Source organism: Corythoichthys intestinalis, chromosome 4 (assembly GCF_030265065.1).
Source record: "Corythoichthys intestinalis isolate RoL2023-P3 chromosome 4, ASM3026506v1, whole genome shotgun sequence".
In the NCBI taxonomy this organism is placed as follows: Eukaryota; Metazoa; Chordata; class Actinopteri; order Syngnathiformes; family Syngnathidae; genus Corythoichthys; species Corythoichthys intestinalis.
Window position 1 is genome coordinate 9,561,666 of NC_080398.1, and position 17,315 is coordinate 9,578,980.

At 38.0% G+C, this 17,315-nt stretch overlaps 1 protein-coding gene across 2 annotated transcripts in view; it reads right to left on the reverse strand.

The window, feature by feature from the left end:
* The window catches only part of LOC130914519 (RNA-binding motif, single-stranded-interacting protein 3-like), a 227,298-nt gene that overhangs the window by 193,170 nt on the left and 16,813 nt on the right, over positions 1-17,315 (reverse strand). The window contains exon 2 of one of the 2 annotated variants that reach the window (XM_057833781.1): positions 8,786-8,813. The exons of the other annotated variant lie outside the window; for it this stretch is intronic. The gene's annotated coding sequence lies outside the window, so the exon portion shown is untranslated. The remainder of the gene's footprint in view (positions 1-8,785; positions 8,814-17,315) is intronic. 2 annotated transcript variants of the gene reach the window in all.

The window sequence follows — 17,315 nt, forward strand, 5'->3', positions numbered from 1 at the left end:
TTTTGACTACTTTGGAGTAATTTTGCCATGTCGTACTGAGTAAATGCATTTTTATTATTTCATATTCCATTTAGCACAAGATTGTTATTTGTCATGACCAGACCATCTATTTAGCAACAGGGAAAAAATCTTCGTCGCATTTTCATCGTTCTGAATAATTCCCCCTCAATGGGCTGCATACTAAATCAGATGAAACCATTCTCCCGCTGACACCATCCACCTGTTGGGGACGCTAGAGCTCTATAATGGTAGGCATGGCTAGACGGCCGATTAAAACACGAATTTCTCGTCATCTGCGCTTTGCCAAATTGTTGTATATAGTCGAATCGTCTCAAAATATGATTCTAATTCACATAATAATGCTATTTAAGACTTTTTTTTATCCTGTCCTACGCACTTTAAGGTGACACTTATTATTGTAGTAACTTCGCTAAAGAAATCGCCAGCTTCGTCAGTTTTTTCATCATTTATTTCAGAACTTGTCCAACACAACATGCTTACTGTCCACCCCAGTTGACGGTGTTCTCAACCAAACATTAAAAATGAAAGCAAAATTTGAACTACACCGCTAGCTTTCTCTGTCACGTCAGCGACGCGGTCCGTTCACGTACAGCACGCAAAACACGTCTGCCACATTAGAACCCAATTCGTTACAATATTATAGGCATTATTATATTTTATTATTCTTGTTTTTATTAATAATTTATTTGTTTTGGTATGTGTAATTGCTATTTGTAATAGTACCAGCAGTATTTATTAAGGATTTAGTGTAGGTTTTTGGGCTGTGGAACGAAATAATGGAATTAACATGTATTATTATGGGAAAATCCTGCTCGACATACTAAAATATCGACTTACAAACAAGATCCTAGTACGAATTAACTTCGTATGTAGAGGTACCACTGTACATCAAAGCTGGGAGTCACGCAATTGTTTTCTTTATATGCATTTCACAACTGAGGCAAGTCCAAGAATCAGGAATATGCCATCTAAAACACGTTATATTTCCCCTCCAATACTTACACTCCCATAAATGTTTCCGTTTCTTCTTTTTAGAGCACATAAAATGTTAATAACATAAATGCCATAGTAAAGTGTTTAACAGTCATTTTCTTCTTTTTTGCTGCCGCGTTCAGATCATGGCAGCTCCTCTTATATCTGAGTATGAGGCTGATGAGCACATTTACCACCCCCACTTCCTATCCTCTTACATCAACCCTACTTGTGAGATAAACACCAATGCCTCCTTTTTCTCAGCTGTTACCTGCATCATATCTCTTTTCGATTCCATAATTCCTTCAAGGAAACTGATTTGGACCATTAAATGCATGCATTTTCTATCGTGATTAGTCATTAGTAATCTGGCAAGCTGTCACTCAAGAATATATAGTGCCGTGGGTCCTGGGGGGTGGATGGTGTTCCAACAGCTATGGATGTAGGCGGGGGGTGGGGGGGTGGGGTGGTGCCTTGCCTTTTCGCCAGTTTCATTCTCCGTGTGACAAAGGCTAGGTTCATACTGCAGGTCTTGATGTACAATTCCCATTTTTTGTCATATCTGCCCGTTCAGCCTGCCTCTGTCCATTGAGCACTTTCAAGTATTACGTATGCACACTAACTCGCAGTGCGACACGCGCTGAGCAAACTGACCCGCATGCGCAGAAGCATCAAAACATCAAAACAAATGACTACACATGCTGGCTCTGCATCGTTCTAAGGTGATCCTATTTTGATTTCCATAAAAGGACAAAAATAACAGACATAAATAATACATGTTTAGTCTTATATTCAGAGTTTATATGGATTGATGGAATGCATGCACATTTTGTGTGTGCGTCGTCCATACATGCACTCACATACGGTCAGTTTGCCCCGATTCTTGACCTTGTAAGCAATATTGAAATACAGTACTGCTCATTTAGCACAATCACAAAAAAAAAATAAAAATAAAAAAACGAGCATTCTAAGGCTTGCTCCCACACCCCCATTTTGTTTATTTTTTTTATGACTTGTCAAGCCCGTCTCTTCCCAAAAAGCCGAGTGCTAATGTACAGCTCCATCGCTGCAATCCTACCTGCCATTCTCGCTCTTTACTGACGTAATTCCTGCATGAATTCCGATTTGGGAGATTTGACAGTTCAGACCGCGCCACATTCTGAAAAAATGTGGCCCGGATCGGATTTAAACCACATACAAAAGTGACCCAGATCGGATTTGAAATGGTCCACTTCTATGTTACTTGTCACGTTCAGACCGTCAAGTTAATGCCTCACTCCAGTCGGAAAAACACGAAAAAATCTGATTTGTGCATTAAGACCTGCAGTATCAACCTAGCCTAACACACACACGCTAGAAAGGGTACACACATGACTGGGTGCCACTAGACAAATACAAATATATGAAATTGCTGTTGCTAGAATTAACGATAACATGACATCATTAATAATCATAAGTAATTTGTCCAGATACTGGGTATCCCACTACACATTACCAACATTCCTCGTGCACTCACCTTACTCCATGACACTCCTATTTCAGCTATCTTCCCTTACCCACTTGGTAAGAATAGTCATATCAAGATAGCAGCGGGACCTATATTAGGGAGCATATACTGTATATTCAATTGTTTCACTTTTCCCTCTGATCTTTCTTGCTGTCTTTCTTTCTGTCCCCCAACAACTGAATAAATGGCACAATATAAAACAACCACAATGGGAGTACACCAAACTCCCATGTGGCACATTAAAACTGTTCCAGCCTATAAAGACACACAGATTGACCATTCTCTGTGTCTTAGAAACTGAATGGGCTAATAATAATGATAATAATAATACATACTGTAAAACATCTTAAGAGTTTTTTGTCAAGCTGCAACCAAAAAAGTTTCACAATAGAAGCATGTGATTCATTGGTACCGTGTTATTTAATCATTACAATTTACCAACAATAAACAATACTTTTGTCGCAATTTAGAATAGAATAGAATAGAATATAAAGCCTTTATTGTCAATAGATAGAATACAATGTGATTTGAATTAAATTTATTTTCTTCTCTACTGTCAAAATTAAAGATGCACTGATACCGATACTAGTATCGGCAGGGGGCGCCGATCCGGCCAAAATGGTGGTATCGGTATCGGCGAGTACCAACAAAGACGGCGCCGACACCATTTACCGGTCCATTATTATAACATTTGACCGCAGCCTTTTTTTTTTCTCCTGGCGCTCACTACACTTTGTCTCTGTGTTGTGTGATGACACGTGAACACCAAACAGCTATCGCTATTGGCCTGCTCCAGACCAATGAGAATGGGCCAATAGCCACTTCTGACCAATGACATGGCCGACATGGCGACATGGCGGCATGGCGGCGGTCGGGAAATATTTCAAAATAGAAATCCCGTCAATTAAAATCAATGGCTGCATGCAAGATTTGCGGCCTGAAAGTTTGGAGATGTGGAGTTAAATCGGCCGGTTTCAATACCTCGAACCTGATAAAACATTTGAAGACGAAACGCGAACGAACACAACGAGTTTGAGCATGCAAGAGCAGGACTGCTATCCAGAGGAAGCAGGGCGCTGGACCGGAGCAACTATCTCTGGTCAGTTTACTTCGTCTACTTTACTTTTACTGTCTTTTAATGAAAGAAATGCCACAGTAATTTGGGAAGTGTTTCCAAAGTAGGGTTGCCACCTTTCAGAAATAGAAATAAGGGACCCACCCCCTCCCGAAAAAAACGAGGCTAATAGAGAGACGGGATGCTGTGGTCAATTATTGTTACTTATAATTGTGAGCGTCCGCAAATGCGGAAACAAGGTTGGACCTCGAAGCGGACAACAAGCGGGGGATAAGTACAAGGGTTTAATGATTGCAAACAAAAAATAACATGCAATCGCGGGATAGTAGAAATAACAAAAGGAGTCCGTGACAGCAAGTCGACGGAGCTCAATACTAAAAACTCGAAGATTAACTAAGACGATAGGCAGCGAGCCAAAAAGCCAAAATAAAAACACTCAAATGCCTGCACAGGGTAGAGGTTACAAACGAGTGCAGCACACTAACAGAAAAAACCCAATGCAGAGGCGTAACAAGCAAATGTAGCGAGACTAAAGTGCGAGATGGCAAATGGCGATCAGCAAAGCAAATATCTTAGCAGCCTTCTCTGAGCTCACCCGTGCTTAAATGCTGCGTTGATAAGCCCGCATTGGATTCAGGTGCGACGTCAGGAACGCCCCCACTAACAGCCCAGCAACAAAACACAATCTAACCAGCAGCAGAATGTGACAATAATTTCATGAAAGTTGCACTGTTTGGCCTTTGAGAGGTTTAAAAAAAGTTTACTCAGTTCATTCAGAGTTTATTATTATGAACTTATTTTTACTTTCTTACTGTTGGGCTAGTATTATACTTTGTACTACTCTTTTTCCTATTTTGCAAAGGTAAGCAACAGCCTGACAAAGCCTTGATAGCAATGATTTCACATCCAATTATGTAGCTCTTTGGGAAAAAATAAATAAATAAATAAATAAATAAATAAATAAAATTTTATATATATATATATATACACACATATATATAATCGGGGTGGTACCCAGGGGCGGACTGGGACTAAAAAGCAGCCCTGGACTTTGACTCAGCCCAGCCCACAAGATACGCTATACGAAGGGAAAGAGACCCCGTAGAGGTGTCCGGGGGCATACCGCCAAACCCTCGGGGAGAATTTTTTTTTTTTTTACATTTTATTGTAAAATGCATCAATTTCTTGCACTTTAAGAGAAAATGAAGAAAATATGTCTAGACTGTCACTGTCTGACTTGGGGCGCTCAAAGTACTGCAAGGCTGAACTGGAGTTGGGTTCATTTTCTGTACTAGCTCTATGATAGACCTGAATAAACAAATGAAAATGTATTCTTCAAAGCAAGTTTTATGTATTCGGGCAAATTCCACATTCTGAAACTGTCAATGATTATGATGATGATGACAATAAATTCATTCATTCATTCATTCATTCATGTATCCAATTGATTATAATATATCTCTATATATCTCTGTCTATAAAACGATTTCATTGTTTATGCCATAATTCAGTGGTCTCCAAACTATTCCACATAGAGCCGCAGCGGGCACAGGATTTCATTCCAACAAAACAAGGCAACACCTCTGCACCAATCTGGTGTCTTACAAGTGTAATCAGTTGATTGCAGTCAGGTGCTGCTTGTTTTAGCAGAAACTTCATTGGTTAAACTGTCGGTACTCGATCGGTTGAAAGAAAAACCAGGCCCCGCAGTGGCCCTTGAGGACCGGTTTGGACTTTGGAGACCCCTGCCATAATTAATCTTGCCATACAAATAATACATTTCAATGAAAATACAAAAAAACATTTCAAGACAAATCCTGTATACATAACCTTCATTGGAAAGTATTAACCAGAAAACAAAACGATATATAAATGATTAAAAATATATATCAATTTAACTACCTAAACTTTAAAGTAAAACCATTCATTTTATTAATATTTTGTTATATTTCTTCTGAATTAATATTGCTGCTGCGTGTGCATACGTTGTTTTACAGCTATAATATTTTTTCTTAGGAGAGTGATAGTAGGACTAGCATATTATAACTTGACACGATTGCAAACGGGTACATCGACTAGCTGGCACTAACCCTTTAATTGTCATTTATTTCATTTAAAATGTACCTACCTTGTGGATAACAATTGCCAGTATACCGAGCAAGTGACCCTCTTCATCCCTTTTTACTTGCTCTGCGCTTGTCTGGGGAACTTCCCTCTCGAACTTCCACCAGCTTATCATTACCTCCTCCCTCTATTTTTCTCCCTCCCTGCACCGGCTGCACGTCAAAGCGGCTGCCCCCTCTCATCATCGCCGGGGCTGGGCTGCTGTTACCCAACGTGGCCGTTGCAGCCAGACTGCTGCTTGCGAAAATATTTGTCAATTTATGACATTTTAATGCTTTGTTCTCCAGTTTCTTTAATTTTTTTCTTCCTAACCTTCTCCGCGCCACCCTTCTCTTTTCTTTTTTTGCCACCACCATCCATATTGGGCATTAACGCTCGTCGCCATTTTGCTTCCACAAGGAACCAATGAAGGCAACTTTGTGCTTCTTTCGTTCTTCTATCGGACTGGCGATGAACAGCCAGGCGCATTGCTGCCACCTGTCGGATTGGATGCAAACTGTAGATAATCAGGGGCTAGGGGGGACAAAAACAGTGATCTATAATGAATGGCGGCCGCCGGCCGTCCAGGGCACCGGCCGTTCTGTGATCCTCCAGAACCCACAGATTACCAGTCCGCCCCTGGTGGTACCGGTATGGTATCGGTATCGGCCAATACTGCACAGCCAGGTATCGGTATTGGGGCCAAAAAATGTTATCGGTGCAACACTAGTCAAAATGTACGTGTGCAAATACACACCACATTTTTAGCACAATAATTATTATTGGGCTGCACACTGAAAACAATTCAGAAAAAAAAAAAAATCTGTCGCAGAACTCTTTGCCCAGTTAAAGAAATGAATCAGATATAATAAATATTCTTCTTGAAATCATACTTGTTGCTTGACAGTAGACAGTTTTGTTGGTTATTACTAACTAGCACCACTTAACCTTTAATATTGTTTTGCATTTCAGATTTGACAATGGATATCTCCAGGATTAAACTACGACAAACACAATAGTTGCTCCTAGCCGTCCAGAATCAGCCAGATAGCAAGGTTGTCAGCAAGACCCCAGAATCATGAGAATACACTGCATCTCACAAATCCTATTGTAGCATGAAATGTCACGGCACATTACTACATGAGAGATTACCCTTCCTAGACGGAAAAAAGTGAGGAAGGAGAGGAGTGACAGAAGCCGCTGTTGAGTGAAGACAAGTAAAGAGAGTGAGGAGAAACTAAACAGAAGCCATTAAAAACTCTGTAAGTCAATGATGTAAAATTAATAGCTGAAGACCCAGGGGGTTGGCACCTCGTTTACTCTGATTGGGAGATGAAAGGATTTAAGATTCTGCATTGTCTGAATTTAATAGTTATTTATATTACAAGCAATTCACATTATAAACGTTACAGTTGCACTGAAGTGTTTTTAAAAATATACAGTATATATTTACATTATTTTTCATAACATTGGGTGTCATTTTACGAGGTTCGCAGGTAACACTTTACAATAAGGATCCCTTAATTGACGTTAGTTAATACATTTTTAGACAATAACTAATGTTTAAGTTACATGACAATAATTCATTTAATCACTGATTAACATTTATTAATATATTAATTAACATGAGTTAATGCATTAAGTTAATGCATTAGTTAATGCATTTAAAGATAATAACTAACGTTCAAGTAACATTACAATAATTCATATAATCCCTTATTTAACATTTAGTAATATATTAATTTACATTAGTTAATGCATTATTCATGCATGGGGGGGGGGGGGGGGGTTGCGGTTAAGCATTTATAATTTCTTAGTTAAGGGACACATGTGCTATACTTTACAATAAGGGTCCAAAAACATTCAGTAATGGTTAATTAAGGTTAAGTAATACTTATGAGGTACATTCACATGAAATAATTCCATACTTAAGGTTAGGTTATAATATATGATATATATAATACATTGCTTAACATTAACTCACATATACATTAGTGCATTAATAAATAGTTATTAATGTATACTGGTACTAGTAAGTGAAGTAAGAAGTTATTTTAAAATGAGAAACATTGCTCTGTGAGTCCTTGGGTGCTGCTAACATAACCTTAAGTATGGTATTATTTTAGGTAAACGTACCTCATAAGTATAACTTAACCTTAACTAACCATTACTGAATGTTTTTTGGACCCTTATTGTAAAGTGTAGCACATGTGTCCCTTAACTAAGAAATTATAAATGCTTAAACTCTCCCCCCTCAACCTTTATTAACCATTACTGAATGCTTTTTGGACCCTTATTGTAAAGTGTAGCACATGTATCCCATAACTAAGAAATTATTATTGCTTAAGTCAACAAACCCTAACCCTATATAGGCGTATATATTTTTAATTTTACCAAACCATTAGGTACTGTCTGGTTATGCATTAACTAATGCATTGACTAATGCATTAACTAATGCTTTGACTCATGTTAAATAATATATTAATAAATGTTAGATAAGAAATTGTTTTAATTATTGTAATGTTAGTTAAACATTAGTTATTGTCTAAAAATGTGTTAACTAATGTTAATCAACCCTTTATTGCCAAATGTATCACATTTGATACGCCTAAAATTTCATGATTTAGAGACTAATTCAGAATTTTGACATTTCTTTTTGAAAAAAAAAAGATGGATGCAAGTCAACACATGCATCTGCAGGTTCCATTAGAAAAAGAAACAGGATTTAGCGAAGGTTATAGATATTAGAGCGCTTATTACACATATTCATTTTGACTTTTCTTTTTACAAATTTGAAAAAAAAGGTTTCATTAAGACCTTATTTTTTAAATGTTGTGATTCTCTGACTATTACTTCATATTGCAGGCATTAAAGGGTTAAGAGACCCTTATTGTAAAGTGATACCGGTTTGCACAACAATTTCTGGTGAAGGTGCCCTCTGATTGGCCATCGGTGGAGTGTGTGTGTGTATGGAAAGTTCGTGAGCATTGACAGTGTGTGTGGTAATTTTGATACATCGCGGAAACGCGGCCGTGGACAATAATCATTCTCCAATGAAACCAATCTTAGCTATTTCACAGTTATACAGAAATAAAATATTCACTCACTTGACACTCACGCCGCTTCAGCGGGGTCCTATGCACATGCACGCAGAGAGACATATTTCAGTCAGTTGGCACAAGCACTTAGCGGAAATTGGGAAAATGAAATCAGGGAGGTGTTTAGGAATACGTCTTAGCAACTTATGTGAATATCATTGCTGTTACTTGTTTGAGGCTACGTCTACACAAGGAGGGATAACTTTTTTCCCGTTATTCTGCAGACTATTATCGTACCTGTCCGCACTATGTTTAAGGTACATTTAGGGCACCCCGCTTCTACAAGGTACGCCTGCATTTGCGCATACTACGCATGCGTAGAAAGGAGCAGCCTCATGCCCCGAACTGGAAACTCATCACTCGCCGCCGGTATATTTCGAGCTTAGTACACATTCAAGACCAGGGGTCGGGAACTCCGTTTTTTGTTTTTCTTTAACGCATTTGAACGCAACACGCGGGAGCAAAAGTGAAAGGATAGAGGGCATGCTCGGCTTTTTACGAGCAGTCACAGAGTTGTGATTGAAATAAATATTTAGAAAACAACAACGAAAGCCTGACATTGTTATTTGGGATGTTTCAATCGTTGCTTAATTGTGCACTCAGTACTTGGAAAATAACAAATAAAAACATGGTTTGGTGCTGCGTATATTTCCTGGAAGTGGAAACCACAACTAGGATGGCGTGTATAACAGTGGCCAAGACAGGTGGAGCCTATCAGGGCAGCAGTTTTGTGAGTCTCGCTCGCGACAATTTTGACAAGCGAAAAAGTCATGAAAGTCAACCAGAGCGTCCCTCCGTGACTGGGGCACCAAGCAGTTCACTTTTTGTGGTTTAATTTTCCCCAATGCATTTTTATATACTCCAGTTCAGTTGGCATTGAGGTGGCAGGGCCCAGCCCCACTGCTGGCTGATCGGAGACTTAACGTGCGAGATGAGCTTTCTAATAACGCTCATTTCCGTGTAATCCGCGATGGGAGGACCATCAATGGGCACCAAATTGAAGCATAAGTGTGTGACGTATGTTTAAAGTTTGAAGAAAAATGTATGAATGCATTATCAGCTCATCACAGCTCGTTCGTGTCAAGCGAGCTGGCCGGTTCCACTTTTAAAAATTACGGGTTGGCGGAGAGCTAAATGCACTCATCAAAAGAGCCAGATATGACTCTCAGGCATAGGTTCTTGACCCCTGTTTTAGACTTAGAGAATAAACAGTAAACAATGGCTGTGGAAAAGAAAAAAGACGAGCAGGAATCCCATGTCTTGTTCGTCTGCCTGTATTGTTTACAATGCTAAAAATGGCGATGGCGCACTACATGACGTCTCTTCCTCTGTATCCGATTGTTATACAGAGACAACTACAGTACATTACACAGTAACCTACCCCGTACAAGAACTTATATGAAGAAAAGGTGCATTAGTGGAGCCGACATGTTGTATAGCCTAACTAACTACACATTTAAGGCCATTATACGTCCTAGTGTAGACGCAGCCAAAGACCATTGTTATATGGACCCGTCTTGCAAGCCACTATAGAAAATTATTGAAGGGGGCTGGTACTTGCATAATAGGCACAGCGTGATGTCACGACGTGACTAATTTTAAAACCTACCGTTTACAGAATAATTACACTCACCAAAGCAATTGCAAAACAATATAAAAAAAAAAAAAAAACTACTTAGATAACACTCTTCAATCAGGCCACGCTCCCTTTTTGACCTACAATATGCATGAAACAGTTACAACTAATGGAATATGACTTTAGTGCCTTTTTAAGTTTGCCGTTACATTACTAGCAGTTAAATATGCCAAATGCTGTCTTTATTTTAAATTTACTATTAAAGATTTTGTAATGATACAGTGTATCACAAAAGTGGGTACAGCCCTCGCATCTAAGTATATTTCTTCATGGGACAACACTGACAAAATGACACTTTGACACAATGAAAAGTAGTCCGAGTGCAGCTTACTAGAATATAACAGAGTTAATTTATTTTCCCCTCAAAACTGAGTGAGTGAGTACACCCCCATGAAAAAATGCACATCCCTAAATTTCCCAAATCGAGTACTGCTTGTCATTTTCCCTCCAAAATGTCATGTGAGTAATTTAAAACTCGCTATCAACACCTTGTGGTGTATTTCAATCACTACCTTAAGTAGTTAAAGACACTGTGGAAGGATGGCAGGGAGCCCATGTGACCTCACTGCTCGGCGACATCAACAATGGCGAGCTAGCGAGTTTATTTTTTGATTGAAAATTTTACAAATTTTATTAAAACGAAAACATTAAGAGGGGTTTTAATACAAAATTACTCTAACGTGTACTAACATTTATCTTTTAAGAACTACATGTCTTTCTATCCGTGGCTCGCTTTAACAGAAAGAATGTTAATAATGTTAATGCCATCTTGTCATTTATTGTTATAATAAACAAATGCAGTACTTATGTACAGGATGTTGAATGTATATACCCGTCTTGTGTCTTATCTTCCATTCCAACAATAACTTACAGAAAAAATATGGCATATTTTCGAGATGGTTTGAATTGCAATTAATCATGATTAATTAATTTTTAAGCTGTGATTAACTCGATTAAAAATTTTATTCGTTTGACAGCCCTAATATATGAATATATACAACACACACTGTTGCAATGACTTCAGTGGTGATAGGTGAGGAGGAGATTAAAAGAGATTTACAGTTATAACTGAGAAAAGGCTCATACAGCAAGGAGACAATAAAATCCAAACAACTCCCAGCTTTTAAGCTTATCTCATAAGCGCTTCATATTTTCCCTCAACCCCCCCCCCCTTTTTCCCCTCCACTGCTTTATCTGCATCATTGGCCCATCTCACTATGCTCCTCTATTATTTCCAATTCTCCTACTTTTGACCTCAAGTTCTCTGTAGATTTGTCTCCCACAAAAGTGTAATACACACTGCATGCTACAGATTCTTATTTGTGAATATGATGGGAGAAAAAAAGCATATACTCAATGACCACATCCTTTAGTTCACCTTCACTGTTCAATGAATGTCATTAAAAGTACAAACTATGTAAAATGTACAATCTGTCATTTTGGTTTACTGATATAGTTTTATCACACCCAATACCAAATTTTTTAAATCAATATATGTATTAGTTGGATAAGTGTTCCATTGTTATTTCAGAAATCAAAGGAGACTATACTCTATACTTCTTGTTTAAAAAATATGTTCTGATTAAAACAGGAGGAGAACACTCAGTGGTGATATGTCTCTTCTCCACTTTGAAAACATAAATTACATTTTACACATAACATCAGGACAATACAATATACAGCAGTTTCGTGTGATGGCTCCATTCTTCTGCTGCTTGTATGGCATACAGTAGCTGGACAAAAACTTTTTTCCAACAACTTGATCGCAATGTCGCCAACATTCTCACGAAAGTACCAACACACACACACACCCACCCACTCACCCACCCATAAAGTCAGAGTATAGAAAGACCAGAGTCCAGGCAGCACGCCTCAGTAGTGTGTGCCAGCCTAACGAGGCTTTTTATCTTATGCCCACCTCACCTCCTTTCCCCACTTCCACTTAAACTAACACTTCACTGGGAACCACAAAGGTAGTTTGCATGCATGCTCTACACGCATACTCACTCCTACATCATTGTTACTTTATGCCTCTGGCACACTTGCATGATTTTTTTTCTTAGAGTCTGACATAAGCGCAAATCCACAACTCATGCAATGGCAAAATTAACATACAATGCATGTATAAAGGTACAGTACATTTAAAATGTTTTGATTGTGCTGTCACCTATACACCGGGCATGCATACAAAACCTGCAAATTGGAAGGTTCATGTACTTTTCATCTCCGTGTGTACGCATATTTCTCCACATGCAAAACTAACAACAAAGTGACACTTTTGTGTTTTTGCTTCAGACTGTTTCCGTCTCAATACGGCCTAAGATCCACTTAATGTTTCCATGAGGACACAAGCAGGCAATCTCATAAGTGTTCGTTTCAAGTGCTCTTGTTAATCAGCAACAGCCACTGTTTGGACTGACAATATATGCATGTCAGCCCACAATGACCAACCCCCCCAAACACACTCACGCACACCCCTACACACACAAAGTTACATCACCAGCTCTGATAACACACGGGAACTCCAAAAAGTAATTTGACTGGAGACCAACAAAAGGAATGTTTTCCGAGGATAATCCTAAAAGTTTGGGAATGAAAAGGGTTATGCTGTATTCCTGCATTGCTGCATATATTATCCGTGAAATGCATTTAAAAATTTACAGAAGGTTGAGCCAAATACATTTTTAGTCAACGAAAACTAGAGAATAACTCTAAGAAGGTTTGGCACTGCTCAACTATAGATCTACAGGCACACCCCTTTTTGATTGATAGACCTCGTATACATTCAGTCATTAGCACAGGGGTCGGGAACCTATGTCTCATGAGCCTTATATGGCTCTTTTGATGAGTGCATATGACTCTCCGCCAACCAGTTATGATAAGAACCAGCTATGATGAGCTGATGGCGCATTCGCACATTATTCTTGGACACTTCAAATTCAAATGTGCGTCACAATAATATGCTTTGGGTCAGTTCACGTTGATATGGGCGAGATCACCTCGTGCGTTAAGTCACCACTTGGCCAGTGACTGGGTAGGTCCCTCCTGACTCAATGCAGAGCGAACTGGGGTACCGTATTGGCCCGAATATAAGACAGCCCTGATTATAAGCCGACCCCCTCTTTTTCAAGACTCAAGTTTGAAAAAAGACTTTTTGAACACCAAATTAATTTTTATACAGAAAATAATCTGAAACATCTGAAACAAATGATTATAACAAAAGCATGTTATTTTGCCTCATTCAAATCTTAATATCTGAACATTTCAATATGTAAACTAAAGTGCAATCACATTCGTAAATGAATGGCTTCTGGTTTTTGAAATGTAAATAAACTCTATTGTGATAAAACAACAACATTGCAATTACTGCATTAACCATCAAAGTGAGGTCTAAATGTAACTGTAGTCTTGAAACAAATCTGAATAAGGAAAAACATTGCAATAAAATAATGCAAACTGGTTAAACTTGAGAGTAGCTGAGATCTGTCACGACAGAACATTACGCCTGAAGTTCAGCATTCGCTTCAATGATATCTGGCGCCATCTAGCGTCGTGAATGGGTATAATGTCTAGACCCCGAATATAAGACGACCCCGACTTTTTCAGTCTTACTGCAATTCAAAAACAGCGTCTTATGTTCGGGCCAATACGGTATGTAAAAAATACATAGGGAAAAAATTAAACCATGAAAGGGAACTGCGTGGTACCCCAAATCAAACAGGTGCGCACACGTCCCCCTGATCGTCCCCGATTGTGGTTTCCGCTTCCAGGAAATATACGCGGCGCCACACCATGTTTGTATTTGTTATTTTCCTTGTGGTGTGTGCACAACTGCGCAACGATTGTAACAACCCAAGTAACGATGTTAGGCTTTCCTTGGTCGTTTTCTCAAGATTTATTTCAATCGCAACTCGGCGACTGCTCGTAAAAGCCGACAGTGACCTCCTATATAATGCATTCAAATAAGTTTACGAAAGTGCTTATAAAAGGGATTTGGACAAGCTGGCAAAAGAACATAGAATATACAGTGTGTGTTTTTATACATACATACAAATAGACACACACTGTATGGCTCTTGTGGAATCACATTTTCAAATATGTTGGGTTTTGGCTCTCTCTGTCTAAAAGGTTCCCGACCCCTGCGATAGCACATCATTCGATTAAATTTAATTCCAAAAAAAAAAGCAATGCAAGTTAGCATGTGCACAAGTCAATACTGGTGACAACACATCCGCCACAGTAGATATTATTCATGAATCCTGAAATTCATTGAAATTTCCATGAACTATGTATACCCTGCTCTCGCTACTGGCAACTTAGGCAACAATAAGTCTGCAATGCATTAACTGTTTTAATAAGCCCTGAGACAAAAAAAACAATAGAAAATATTGGGCTCTGAGAATCAATGTATACACATTTATAAATATACCGACAAAATTTCATTGTGATCTGTCCATGAATACCAGACCAGCAGCAATTTACATTCAGTAATTGAGTATTGTATTTCATCAACCCTGAGCTAATAAAAAAATATATATATAAAATAAATAAAAACTGGGTCTGAGGATAGATGCATATACTGTACATCCCTCGAATATAATGACCTTATTTCATTCTGATACATCCACAAATAACAGAGGAGTAACCATTTTAAATATGTATGGTGATTAATTAATCACACCTGAGACAAAATAAAAAACCTCGACATGTTTACAGGACATCCCTAAAATATACCTACCAAATTTAATCCTTGAATAACAAAGGAGAAGCTTATTTAGTTTCCTGCCCAAGAAAAACAAATATACAAACAAAAATAAATGAGATTTTGAGATGTCCACCTGGGCGATTTAAGGAGTGCTTTTTGGACCCTTCTACTGTACATGCTTTATTACAGCTATTACATTATTGACTCATAATTTCTTGTAAAGTAGCCAGATTCAGTCAGCAACTCCTTTGAATAAAACGTCTGAAATGATAAAGCAAATATAACCAAGGAAAATTGATAATGTCAAAATTAGTGTATGTCACTGTATACCATAACATAACATTTATTTTTCAGTAGTGGTTTTCCTCAGTGGCATCTCCATGTAACCTCCATGATTTGCACAGCTTGTAAGAGCTGGTGAAAAATAACGAGGGTGGTTAGTGAACATGAGAAAGGAAAGAGCCAGTAAAAAGATTTAGTCGAAGGAATTGACTGATAAGCCAGAGCGAGAGTAACATATGGGGGAATACCTCAGGCCATTCTTTCAATTATCACCATGGTCCCTGGTGAAAGGATCATTCGGCCACTTATTCAAAAATCTTTTCATCTTGCCTCCCCCACAGTCGCACCAGGTAAGCGCATAAACAAGAACAATTATTAATAGTGCGATTGACCACATCCCATTAAAATAAAATGAAGGTTTAAGATTCTGCATGCATATCGTCACTGTCCAACCAAGTGTTCTCGTCACTTTTTTTTTTATTTTGTTTGTTTTATAAGGGTAATAAAAATCCTTACAGTGATGTATTTAGTAATTGAAAGACACCACATACAGATTTTGAGTATTTGCACAAGAAACATGAAGCTATCTTTATACATCAATCACTGTATAATGATAGTAGTAGTACTAGTAATAGTAAATGTACAGGTAATAATGGTGCACGCCAGTAAAGTATATCTCATGAGCCACACAGTATGTGTTTCTGGTAGCTTGTAATGATTGGTAACAAGCTTCCATAGATATGCATTTTAATTTTAAACAGAAACCAATCTAAGTCTAATGGCAAGTGTACAGGCATCAACCAGTGGTGGTTTAGAAAAATATGTCTTTTTGGCATCAATCAGTGGTGGTTTAGGAAAATATGTCTTTATTAGCACTCCTACCTCTAAAATATTTTGACTAAATGTTGGGGATTCTTCATTACAACAAAGTAAATCTGACTATCATTTTCATAAATTGATTCTATGCATTTTTTTAATGGCAATTACGATAGAAAATAGTGGTATACTTTATAAACATGACATAAAATGAATGTTTTCAATAGCATCTTAGCTACAAAGACGCTCATTTGTTAGGTTTTCCCAAATATCAATGTGGTGATTTTTAGTTTTTACTAGACAGTTACACTTTTAATTCATATTCATCATATTTCTTCTAAAAAATGAATATTTTTAACAATGACTATAAAAGTTATGTAACATTAAAATCTTTTTCTTATGGACATATAATGTCCATAATTACCGTATTTTTCAGACTATAGGTCGTAGTTTTTTTCATAGTTTAGCAGAGAGTGCGTCCTATACTCTGGAGCGACTTATGCGTGATTATTTACGATCGGGTCGGGCCGACTTCTCTCTCGCTAACTTTTTAAAAAATAATAAATATATATTCATATATTTATACTAAAACGATGTATGGATGTTAAATAAAATAAATAATTTGGATAAAACAGAGGAGGCACTGTGCATGCCTGGACACGTGAGCACAGTGGCTCTCTTTTCAATCCTCCCCTCCCGCGCCCTGGCGCCTTCCGCGAGTATCCTGGTATTTCCTTTTCGATATGGAGCAGCTATGGGAGTGGAAAACAAACTAAAGACAGGGGAATTAAAAAGCAAACAACTGCGGTAGGAGTGGGATATGGAAAGGATTCAAATTGATTGTTGAAGATGCTATACGGAAACCTGTGTCGGCTTCGCTGAATGTAATCGAATATGGCGCTTTGGTCTCATACGAGAAAAATATTTAACAAACTTTTCCAGCGTTATTTCCTTGTGTAAATGCATTGATCATAAAATATGTAGACTATTTAAACATTTAGAAAACGTTTTTTTTTTCTGCCAACTCAAAGAGATGAAAAATAAATGTCAAATCCAATATTCGCCTGTTAGAACTGACACACAAATATAAAATATATGAC